This window comes from Pinus tabuliformis, chromosome 3_2, assembly GCF_031772625.1.
Source record: "Pinus tabuliformis cultivar Carrire ecotype Pingquan chromosome 3_2, CPIR1, whole genome shotgun sequence".
NCBI classification, from domain to species: Eukaryota; Viridiplantae; Streptophyta; class Pinopsida; order Pinales; family Pinaceae; genus Pinus; species Pinus tabuliformis.
In genome coordinates, this window is record NC_142302.1 from 335,401,139 (window position 1) to 335,414,591 (window position 13,453).

Sequence of the window (13,453 nt, forward strand, 5' to 3'; positions counted from 1 at the left end):
AGATGCAGAGGCATGGTTTCTTGGAATGAAGAAGTTCTTCGAGTTTCATGATTACACAGAGAACATAAAGGCCATGATAACTATTTTTAGTCTCAAATGGAAAACAAACATCTGGTGGGAAGATGTGAAGCGGGCTAGAGACATCATGATAGAGGAGTTGAGTTGACATGAATTCAAGAGACTTTTTAGGAAGAAGTACTTGTCAGAGAGGTACTATGACAATAAAGCCAAGGAGTTCTATGAGTTGAAGATGGGATCAATGACAAATGAGGAGTACACGACTAAGTTCTTGGAGTTATTGAGGTATGTACCATATATTAAGGATGAGAAGGCCAAATTTCAGATATTTGTCAATGGATTACCATTAGCATTTAAGGATCAAATTGAGTATGATGAGCCTCGATTGCCGGAAGAAGTCATTGAGAAATTGAAGCACTATTATGAGTAATCGAAGTGTAAGACAAAGTCTAAACAAGGTTGGAAAGGGAAACATAAGACTAAAGGAAAATGGCCACCAAAGAAAACAATACCTCAAGATGCAAGTGAGAAAGAGAATGTTGTTCCTTACAAGAAGTCTGATGTAGTTGGAAAGGGACACGGGCTACTTCCTGGAGAGTAGGAGAATAAAGGTGAGGGTAAAGGACAATTGCAATGTTTGATATGTGGCAAGGAGCATATCAAGAAGGATTTTCCATCGTATTAGGTTGGTAGACATAATATATATAGTGCACAGGAGGTGCAAACAGTTGGGGACGTTGGGTAGAGCATTCATCAGATCTATGCAACATTGGATAGCAGGAAACCGGATCACCAGACATTTATTATCGATATGGGCATAATATTTGTGATCAATTTGTTTTTATTTTGATTGAACATGGATTTAATTATAAGTATGTTAACTTGTTGTATTGTTCAACAACCCCCATTTTAATATATTATAAATTTCCTATGAAATTTATTATATTAAAATAGGGACCCTTTAGTTTTAGAAAATCAACATAAAAAAAATTGTTAATAAGGAACTATAACCAAAGTTTAATACTTAGGATTTTTAATTAAAACCCAAGTATTAAACCTTGATTATCCAAAAAACCAAATTTTAATAGCCCTCGAGACCAAAACTATACTTAGGCTTAAAAAACCTTAAGTATTAAAAAATATGGATTATTTAATAAAAAAAATAATAATCGGAGTTTTTAATTCCCAAAGGTTTTATATTTATAAACTCTGACTCATTCAAATCCTACATCACAAAGTTTCTAAAGGCTAAGACTCCCCCGCATCGCAAATAAACAAAGTTCTAAGGCAAGACCCCTTCGCTAATTCCATTTGCGATTGCGATATGATATCAGACCCGACAGGAAATCAACTTCACTTCATTAAAATCCTGCATCCACACAATCACAAGAACCATTGCCCAAGTCTCGCTACCTATTTATTTTGCGATATGCGATTAAGCTCGAACCCGATGAGATTATAAAATCCATTCCATAAATCCCCCGCATCTAGAGCTATCGCAATTACCAAAGAGTCCTGCCTCCTGCCTATTGCGATTGCAATTAGACCGGACCTGACAGGATTATTAACTGTGTTTCTAAAAGACCCCGTGTCTGTGACTATTGCAAAGAGTTCCAAAAAGCTCAAGTCCTACCTCATGATAATTGCGATTGCGATACCCGAAACTGACAATATTATTCACTCCAACCCATAAATCCCCCACGTCCACGCAGTCACAAGAATAACAGTCTCAACACTTCCACACCACCGATTGTGATTTGTGATTAGCCCCAGACCCGATAAGAATTACATGTCAATTCATAAAAAGTATCATGTTCGAGACTATCGTAGTTCTATTAGCCATGCTGCCTATTCCAAAGACTCCTGCCAAATGCGATTGCGATATGCGATCAGGCCCAAGCCATCTGCCACATCATCCTTGTCATCATCCATGACATCATTCTCCATGTCAGATGCCATGTCATAGTGACATCACCATGACGTCATCCCACAGATCGTAAATCGCAAATATTTCAAGACTGTTGGTGTTGTACCACTTTGTTATTGTGAAATGCGATCAACCCCAGACCCAACGAGGATTATAAATTCCATTTCATAAATCCCCGCGTCCGTGGCTATTGCAAAATCCACAGAACTTAAGCCATTCCTCCTCTACCCATTCCGATTGCGATTTGGTCTTATTTAGATTTTCATCTATTTCAATAGGGATTCTCCTTGCTTGAAATATGACGATAATTCAACTCTCGACCTAAAAAGTGATTGTGATTATTCTGAGTTCTATCCTCAGTCTAAAAGCGATTGCGATTTGTGATAAAATTGTAAAGTCCACTTGTCTTGTCACAGACCTCACTTCACATTCCTCTCCATGATGGTTGTGTTCGGATTTATTATGCTCTACATTTTTATCCTGATTTCTTGCAAAACGTGATTTGTTTCAAATAAAACTCGCTTATCAGTCACATTTATTTTCAACTTACTGATTCATGTTTTCTGTTATCTCAAAATCAGGCCCTAGAAGGCTGCAGACCAGGAAGAATTCAAGTAACTATTTCAAACCAACTTTTGGCTGAGGCTTAGCCTCCTCAACCTGAGAGGGCTCTCTCAAAGGTTAATGATTTTGATAAAGATTAGATGGCTAACTCTATGAAACAAGTATGAAAAATATGAATGGTGGAAACACATTAAACAAAACTATCCATTGGGCTTATGGAGTCAACAACACCTCAATATAACAATGAACTCAACCTTACATGGAAGTTAGGGCATTCAGCGTTTAAATATTCAGAACATAAACTCATATGGGACACACAGTTTATGCATGTATACAGGAAGTCAGAGCACATTCAGTGAATTCTAAGTGATTATACATCCATACCACTGTAAGAATTAAGAAAAAGGACAACATCACATATTCTGAACATGAAAGCCCTTCATGAATCTTGAGAAGCAAAGTCAAGCATGTATTATTGAAAATGAGTCATACATATGCCAAATACAAGTTTTTCCATAAAAATTTCCAACCCTTTGTACATCAGATGTTCTTCTATATATAGAGCTCTTTACATGCTTGGATTCCTTCCTCCATCATGAGGGGAATTCGAATTTACCATCAGTGACACCTATTCTAACCATAAAACAAGACTTTAAATGCATTTGACAACTAACTAGTAGTCCTAGAGACCTAATACAACTAGGAGTGTAACTCCTTATCATGATTCAACAACCTTATCTAAGCATTTAAAGCATTATTTGACAACTTGAAACCTCAAGAATTCGAATTTGATGAAGCCTCCCACGTGGTCATCTGACTGCTGAAGACAAACCCTAGAAATTAGGGAACATGTTTCCTTGTTTTTAGGTTTAGAATCCCTGAAAATGGCACGTGGGACAGAGCCTTTATCTCCTCATCCATGACACATTTTACGAAACTGAAGGAGGTTTTTGTAGCCCATGTTTTCTAGAACAAAAATATCTCCTGTTTTTTTAAAAAATTCCTCCAGCTGTTTAGAATCTATCCTTGAAAAACACGTGTCAAACAGGAAACTGTCCCTTGCTCTGTTCTGGCTGAAAAATAGGTCTTGGGATAGAGGTAATAACTTCTCGTACAAAATGTATTTGGAAAAACTGAAGGAGGTTTTTGTGAACCAATCTGTTCTTAACAAAAACCTCTCTTGGTTTGTTGAAACACTTTTCCTACCGCCGAGAATGTGTCTTTGAAAAACGGGTGTAAAATAGAGAAATAAGCTTGTAGAAAACTGCACCTACAGCAGTTTCGTAGCGCAAGTTTGATCCTTCATTTCTCCCAGATCATAATGGATTTGAAGAAAGTGGAAGAGGTTTTTGTACTTTAGTATCTTAGGAATGAAAACCTCTTTCACTTTTCAGAGAGTAGTTTTCCACTGCTCAGAAACTCTTCTAGACGTTGACTGGTAGAAACTAGGAGAGAAAGTTCCTCTTTTCTAGAGTTTCTTTTTTGTTCTTCTCTTCGACCTTCTGCTACTTGTTTTTCCCTTGCTGGATGTTTAAACCTTGTAAATACTCCCTTTCAGAAATCCTTCTTCACAAATATTTGCTTTTTGTTTCTCAAAATTGGTCCATCAAGTCATAATATGCAGCTACAGCAGTTTCGTAGTGCGCTACGAAACTGCTGTGCATTAGGCATCACCTACAGCAGTTTCGTAGCGCGCTACGAAACTGCTGTGTAATTTCAAAAACACAGCTTAGGATCAAAATCTAACTTTCTTGTGTCTTTCCTTTTTCTGCAATGACTTTTCCATTTGACATGAAATTGTTCAACATTGAATATCTAGACACCATTCTTCAAGGTAAGTATCAAAAGGTAATTTGTCAAAAATTAGGACTTAGCCTTACTTCTATCATCTTTATGCAGCTGTAATGATGTTTCCTTAGCCCTAGGGCTAAGTCTTGTTTCAGCTCTTATGATATCTCCTTTTTTTTTTGAGAATTGTTTGAGTGATAACATTTTCCATGTTCATGTTCATGACATAGGAGGACAACTGTGTTGATAAGTGACAATTTAGTTCAAACAAATAGACAAACATCCAGAGAATCTGATGGAACAAACAAAGCTGATGAAGACAACAAATCACATTCAGAACATTACTACCAAAAACTATTTTTCTTTAAGCGTATTGAAGGGATCTGTTTAAATGCCCTCAACACTTTGCACAATACATTCAGTTGTTTTTTGCTATTTAATCTTACTTGTTGTATGAAATAAAGCTCTTGAATTTTATGAAAAAAGGCTTACAAAATCTCGCACTATTGTGCTTTCATCCTTTTCTCAATAGAACGACTGGAACATTGTTTGGGAATTTTCATAAAGAACTTTGAGAAGTTGCACTACTGTACTCCTCAAATCATCTTTGCGAGAAAGACTAGACTGATGTTATTTATTTTATGACCCGAGCAACGTGCATCTGTTATTTCTATCTTTGTGCCTCTGTTTTGTCTTTTCAAATTTCTTATTACATGGTATTTCTACTCTTCTTTGCAATTCACGAATTATTGAAGGCATTATTGTATAAAGGATTTAGAGTTGTAGGTTAGAGGAGAAAACTCAGATCTGAAGGATTATTGAGGATTTTTATTTTGCACTCTGAATTACGTTTTGATGGGCAGAGTTCATACTATTACAACTTTACTTTTAAAAGCAGAAGTTAAAGCATTGTAAAAGACTGTTGGAGACCAGAGCCATATAAATGCATTTAATAAATTGGTATTTTTAGTACTATTGTTTTAAATACTAGTTTCATTTTATAATGGGAGGAATGTGTCATTTTTTTCATATTTATGCACTATTGTCGCTATGAGTAATTTGTCTCAATCATATGTTATTATTTATCTATGCTCTTATGTGTTGAATTTTGATTTATGAGTAACTATTTATTCAGAAATCTATCTTTTAAAATCGATTTAGCAAATAATGATATGTTGTGAACTATTTCCTCAAATTCTTGTTTAATTATTCGAATTATCGATTTAACAATTAATATCATTCTGTGAACTACTTCCTAAATGTTATCGGTTGATTATTTAAATTAGGAGGTCCCTGAATAGAATATGTTTTGGTATTCATAATGTCAGTTAATTGAACTATTTTGTTAGCTTGATATTCATTATAAGCCAAACATATTTAAATCCCAAATCATTTAAATATATGTCTCTCAATTGGGTTAGATCTATATCTGCCTAATTGAGATAGGATTAGGATTTAGTTCCTTTTTATTGCATTTTAGAATTAGCTTGCATTTAGATTAATTCTACATTTCTGGAAGTCCTCTTTTGAGGCAAAACTTTAGATTAGTTTGGTTGTTCCACAAAAACAACTTAAGGATCATTCTTCTTGCCTAATCAGTTTGAATAATTCATCTGATGGCCCTAGCTATTAGCAATTAGAGATATATTTAAAGATGATAGCGGTTTGGAGAAGGTAACTAGACCTAATTGAACGAGTTGGAGCCACTATCCAAAACAGAAAAGGAGATGTTTTAAGGTCCAGACCGAGTGATTGTCCCCAATGTTGTGGTAGCGATTTTCGAGGCCTCAACATTTTTGGTGCTAGAAGGAGGGCTTGGAGACCATGAATGGGAAGTAAGTCCAATCCAGAAATAAAAATCCATTCTAGGAGCCATTTCCCCTCCAAATATCCTACAACTTCCAGATACCCTCCAGAATCTCCTACCTTCAGATAAGGAGCTGTACAATCACCTCCTAAGTCTCCTAGAATAATTCCTGAGGTAATCCCTCTGGATTATTCTCTAGAATCACCAGAAATTACAACTTTGATAAAGAAATGGGAAGACATCTCCATTTCAACAGAAAATTTTGAACCATCCGAAGTTTTTGAAGGAAGTATAACTTCTATTTTTCAAGGAAATAATGTTTTAACTCAGTCCCGAAGTGAAAAAGTTGGAATCTCGCCATTTGAATTTCCACTTCAATCCCGTTGAACGAAAACTACTACATTAGATTCTCAAACATCTACTAGTGAGATTACCTCATTCTCTCATTCACCAACATATCCATTTCTTCCTTTTTCATTTCCTTTCTGTCTACCAATCACTTCATATATTTCCATTTATTCCACACAAACAACTAGTGCCGCCTCAAGCAGTACTATTACAACTACCAGTTCTTCTTTCATCACATCCACCTCCCCAACTGTTACAATGGCAGCTAGACCATGGTCCAATCTGAGAGTTGTTCAAATGCCAGCACCACTTCATCTTCTACCAAAACATCCTGAAAGATGGCTTCCCAAATTCAATATTGATGATGGGTTACTTGCTGAAGAGCACCTTCATAATTATATGTTAGTCATCAATCTTAGTGAGGTAGATGAAAAAGACATTGTTGTTAGATTATTCACATACACTCTTACAAGATCAGTAGGATCTTGGTACTTTTCATTACCAGTCAATTCTATTACTAGTTGGGATGTTTTTGACTAAATTTGGTGATGATCGCTCAATGATATCTCTTATCAATGACCTTTCCAATTTAAAAATGAATTCAGGGGAAAATATAAAAGATTTCAATTCCAGATTTAACAAATTGTTAAATACAATCCCAACTGCTTCTAGACTTGGTGTCAATGTACAAATTGAATGGTATATTTCATCTCTTCCTTCTAACATAGCAATTTTTGTAGATAGATCTAATAAAAATACCTTGGCAGAAAATATGAAAAAGTTGTGTCTATAGAGAAGGGGATAAATGAACTAGAAAAGGAGAAAGATCAGGAAAATAGAAAATAAAAAGGAGTTACATTTAAGGATGAAGCTAAAAAGAAAGCACCTAAATATCCATTTGATCTTGAAGGCTTACAACAAGTCCTTAAAACTTTATCTAACGAGATGGTAGAGTTAAAAAAACAAGTAGTTGAATCTTCTTCCAAAACACCTTTTAGAACATTCAGAAGAAATCAACGCCCTGATCCACAACCTCCAAATGTGATCTCTAATGTAGAAACTGATGATGAAGATGACGTAGAAGCAACATTTTCTGCTGATGAACCCCAAGATGAAAAAATAACTGAGTTAAATGGAATGTTGGATTTTATTCTTCTTGTTTCTGATAGTGAAAATGAATATGAAGAATTACCTGTTAGCACAAGAAGTAAAGGTCCAGTTGATCCTATACAACGAATTCAAAAACAAAAACCTTCAACTTCCACTGCTAAAGATAAAGTTGTTGTTAAAAAATCCACTTCTAGTTCCCCTAAGTAATTCCGTCTTCATCCAATTCTCCAACTTCACCCAGAACCTTTGTAGTTTCAGATACTATTGAGTACAATATAGTTGAGGATATGAAGAAAATAAAAGCAAAAAATTCCCTTCATGAACTCACTAAACTCAAACAATAACAGAAATTTCTACTGAAAGAATTGAACGCAGTACCTGCTTCTCCTCTTCCTACTGCTGTGGTATCTAAAGCTTCTAGCAGAATGGGTAAACCTCATGGTCATTCATTATTTGATTCCTCTGATGCTATTAAGATAGGTGACAAGTCTAACTCACATAACCCTCCTTTTCTTTTGACTTTTGAAATATTTAATAAAAATGTACATAAATGCTTAGTAGATTCAAGGGCTTCTTTGAATATCATGCTGTATTTAGTTTGTCTGAAATTAAATATGCCACCCCAGAAAACTGTAGTTCACATTGTGTAACTCGATAGGAAAAAATTCAAAGTCATAGGAGAAATGAATTCAATTATTATTAGATTATGTTCGAACCTTGAAGCTTGTCAAATAATTGATATACTTGTTGCTGATATCCGTGATTGCTACGATTTAATTCTTAGTAGAGATTGGTCAGAAAAACTACACGGTTATTTTTCCACTGATTAGTCTCACTTATGGCTCCCATTTAATGGAAAGCCAAATCAAATAAGAATCAACCAAGAAAAACACATGAAACATTTAGTAATAGATTTCGAAGGTGAAAATGAGGCAGTAGCATTTAATAACAACATTCTTGGAAACTACTCTACTGAATCATTTTTTGAGAATTTTAAAGCACAAACGTCACCATTTTTGAGTAATTATGTAACTTCTCAAATTGAAATTTTTTCACAAACATAACTTTCCAGATGTGTAAATATGCTAGAAAAATCATTAATTAGTTCTTTATTCTGGACATTGTATTTTGATGGGTCGAAATCAAGTGATGGTGCAGGAGCAGGTTGCATATTGATTAATCCTAAAGGTGTGAAGACAATGTTGACTTGCAGATTGGAATTAGAATGCAAAAATAATATTGCAGAATATGAAGCATTGGTAGAAGGTATGTATAAAGAAATTAGCCTTGATGTTAAATACCTTCAAGTTTATGGATATTCAGAAATTGTAGTTAAACTAGTAAGAAACTGTTGGAAATAATACTGAGAGGGGGGGTGAATCAGTATTATCAAGTTCTTTTAACAAATCTTCCTTATTTATACTTTGAATTATTTTTGCATATCAGTACCATAAAATAATGAGCATGAACAAGAAAAACAGATAGTCACACCAAAGAACACCAGATGTAAGGTGGAAACCCAATGTGGGTGAAAACCACCTGCTGCAATATGTCTCTATCTTCTTTCAAATTAGAAACTCCTTTTACAATGATTTTTTACTGGTGCAGTCCTTTACCAGTACACAGGCTGCAACCTGCAGAGAGCTACAACTCTCTCGTTTTCCAGTCTTTCTTGGAAGGGAGCTACAACCCCCTACTTCTTTTCTTACAAGGACCACTTTTCATAAATTTTCAAACTGGATCCAACAAAACATTGAAGCTCATAATCAAACAACCTTCTCAATCACCCAATCACCAGATCCATACATATACAATGATATTATGAGAGTTATCAACCAGATCTAGTACATAAAGATAAGTCATTAATCATGCTATTATCTGAACTCAATACCAGTAACCAAACATCAGTTATGCACCCAAAACCCTGCAGAATAGTCAAAGGCAGTTAAAACAAATTTTAAGCAGGGAGCGCAACTTCACTGGTATAGATCTGCGGATATTTGTACTACCTCCGCATCTGCGCCTTCTGTGGCGCCGCGACCACCACACCTGCGCCTTCTGTGGCGCCTCCGCACTGCGCCTTCTGTGGCGCCTCTGCACTGCGCCTTCTGTGGCGACTCCGCACTGCGCCTTCTGTGGCGCCTCTGTGGCATCTCCGCACTGCGTCTTCTGTGGCGCCTCCGCACTGCGCCTTCTATGGCGCCTCCGCACTGTGCCTTCTGTGGCGTCTCCGCACTGCGCCTTCTGTGGTGCCTCCGCACTGCGCCTTCTGTGGCGCCTCCGCACTGCGCCTTCTGTGGCGCCTCTGTGGCGTCTCCGCACTGCGCCTTCTGTGGCGCCTCTGTGGCGTCTCCGCACTGCGCCTTCTGTGGCGCCTCCGCACTGCGCCTTCTGTGGCGCCTCTGTGGCGTCTCCGCACTGCGCCTTCTGTGGCGCCTCTGTGGCGTCTCCGCACTGCGCCTTCTGTGGCGCCTCCGCACTGCGCCTTCTGTGGCGCCTCCGCACTTCCGCAGCTGCAGCGCTCGAGAGATCACCCTTCACAGATTCGCTTTCAACTTCCCTTTCATAGATCAAACTTTTAAAACAATAATCCAATATTTCAGATCTTAAGATATTCGATTTGCAAGAATGAATTAGCCAAGTGATTTCCTTTGCTTTATATAGGCAAGCTTCTTCCTAAAATCATGGATCAATACCATAGATAACCAATACAAGGGGCCCAAAAACATGGGGCTCAATAATACCAAGGACTAACCACCATGGACCAAAGGTAAGTTCTCCAACATATACACACTTTTGACGAGGTACCATGGTCCAAAACCATAGGTTCAAATACCAAGGACTAACTACCATGGACCAAAGGTAAGTTCTCCAACATGAAAGTGCGTGAACTTTTTCTCTACATGAAATAAACTTTTCTCTACATGAAATAAGATTTTCTCTGCATAAAAGTGCGTGAACTTTTCTCTACATGAAATAAACTTTTCTCTGCATATAAGTGCGTGAACTTTTCTCTACATAGAATAAGCTTTTCTCTGCATATAAGTGCGTGAACTTTTCTGCACTATAATTTATCATCTGAGATGAGTGGGTTGCCATCAAGTACAACATATGTATCATAAAGCCATACCAGAATCATAATGCCAACAATCTCCCCCTTTGGACTTGATGGCAACCTCAAAATCTTCAGCTCATTCTCCCCCTTTGACATCAAGGGCAAAGGGTTATGCTCCCCCTAAGAGCATGCTCCCCCTGAATATGAACCAAATCTGTAAAGAAGAAACATAATCCACCAAACACCATGAAAGAGATAGAGACATATTGCAGTAATATTCAGATCAACATCCATGATCGCCTTCTGTACATCCTCCATAATGCCAACAATGCATTATAAGCTCCCCATGAACCAGTGCTATTTGATCTTCAACCAATCGCAACCCAGCACATGTACGCATATTCCCGTACAACCAACAATCAGAAGAGATTCAACAACAAGATGATGCATCAACAACCCCCAGCTTTTGCCTGAGGTATTCAAAAGTCTCCCTGGGCAATGGTTTGGTGATTATATCAGCAACTTGTTCCTTAGAAGGAACATACTCCAACTTGACCTTTTGTTCAAGCACTTGTTCCCGAAGAAAATGATACTTGATTGGTATGTGCTTGGTTTTTGAATGCATGACTGGGTTCTTTGAGATGCTGATTGCACTTGTGTTATCACATAAGATGGAGATAGGTGGTGTACAAGTGATTTGAAAATCCTGCAAGGTATGCATCATCCAAAGGAGTTGAGTGCAACAAGATGCAGCAACAACATATTCTGCTTCAGCTGTAGATAAGGCAATCGAACTCTGTTTCTTGCTGAACCAAGATACTAGTCTGGAACCCATAAAGAATGCACCACCACTTGTGCTCTTCCTGTCATCCACGCTTCCGGCACAATCGGCATCTGTATAAGCATGAAGTGTGAGATTTGTATCTCTAGGATACCATAAACCATAATTTTGAGTCCCTTGAAGATATTTGAAAATTCTCTTCACTGCCTGAAGATGAGTCTCCTTCGGATTTGCCTGAAATCTTCCAACTATTCCAACTGCATGCATGATGTCCGGTCGGGTACCTGTCAGATAAAGTAGACTTCCAATCATAGATCTGTAGGTTGGTTGATGTACTGCTGCAGATTCATCATTTGCACTGAGGCTACATCCTGTGACCATGGGTGTACATACTGGTTTTGCATCTTCCATGCCATATTTCTTCAAAATCTGTTTGAGATACTTGGTTTGAGACAAAAAGATTCCTCCTTCCTTTTGTTGGATTTGCAAACCAAGGAAATATGTCAGTTCTCCCAGCAAGGACATTTCAAATTCTTTCTGCATGACCAAGGCAAAGCTTTGACTCATAGCTTCTTCATTGCTGCCAAAGATAATGTCATCTACATACACAACAAGTATTAGCAATTTGTCATTTTCAACTTTTATATAAAGATTGCTATCTGCTGACCCTTTTGAAAAACCTTGTTGATGAAGATATTTGTCCAAACGATAGTACGAAGCCCTTGGAGCTTGTTTGAGACCATAGAGAGCCTTTTTCAATCTGCATACAAGATTTGGATCATTTCCAAGAATGAAACCATCTGGCTGCTCAATATATACTTCTTCTTCTAAGTCTCCATTCAGAAAGGCTGATTTCACGTCCATTTGAAATACTTTGAAGTTTTGAAAGCTTGAGAGAGCAAGGAACATTCGGATGGCCTCAAGTCTTGCAACAGGAGCAAAGGTTTCTTCAAAATATATTCCTTCTTGCTGCGCATACCCTTTACAAACAAGTCTGGCCTTGTTTCTAATTACTTCTCCATTTTCATTCAATTTATTTTTGAAGACCCATTTTGTTCCTATAACATTCTTATCTTTTGGTCTAGGAACCAACTCCCAAGTGTTGTTCTTTTCGATCTGCTCAAGTTCTTCATCCATTGCTTTGACCCAACATTCATCTTTGCATGCCTCTTTCACATTTTGTGGTTCAATGGAAGAGAGTAATGCCAAATAGCTTGAAGCTTCTGCAATTGTTCTTCTTGTTTGTACACCTGCTTCTTTCTGCCCCACAATCTGAGATTCTGGATGATTCTTCTGAACATATCTGGATGGAGTCTTCTCTTCTATTCTTGTCTGCTCCTCTGGTTCTTCTTGAGGTTCTTCTTCTTCATCATTCTGTCTTTGAGGGTAGCCTTCATCTTCTTCGATGTCTTCATGATGTACTTGCCTAGGAATGTATCCCTTCTCATCAACCACTACATCAATGCTGTCAACAATTCTACCAAGTCTTTTATTGTAGCACTTGTATGCTTTGCTATGTGGAGAATAACCAAGAAGAATGCCTTCATCTGCTCTAGGTTCAAGTTTGCCAAGTTGCTCATCAGTATTCTTAATATAGCATTTGCTCCCAAAGATTTTGAAGTGCTTCACCGAAGGAGTCTCACAACACCAGAGCTCATGAGGGGTTTGAGTGCTGTTAACACGGACATTTGTTTTGTTGAGAATAACAACCGCAGCATGTGCAGCTTCACCCCAGAAAGTTGCGGGAGTACCCGACTCATCAAGCATAGCACGAGCCATTTGTTGGACTGTTCTGTTCATTCTTTCCACAACTCCATTTTGCTGAGGAGTTCTAGCTGTAGAGAATTCTCTTCTTATCCCATGTTCTTCACAGAAATCGAAAAATTCATTTGAGGTAAACTCCCCACCTCTGTCGGATCTGAGACACTTAATTTTGTGTCCTGATTCATTTTCAACCAAGGCTTTGAAGGATTTGAATTTTTCGAATTCTTCATCTTTGTGCTTCATAAGTCCTAACCAAACAAACCTGGAGAAGTCGTCAATGAATAATATCAA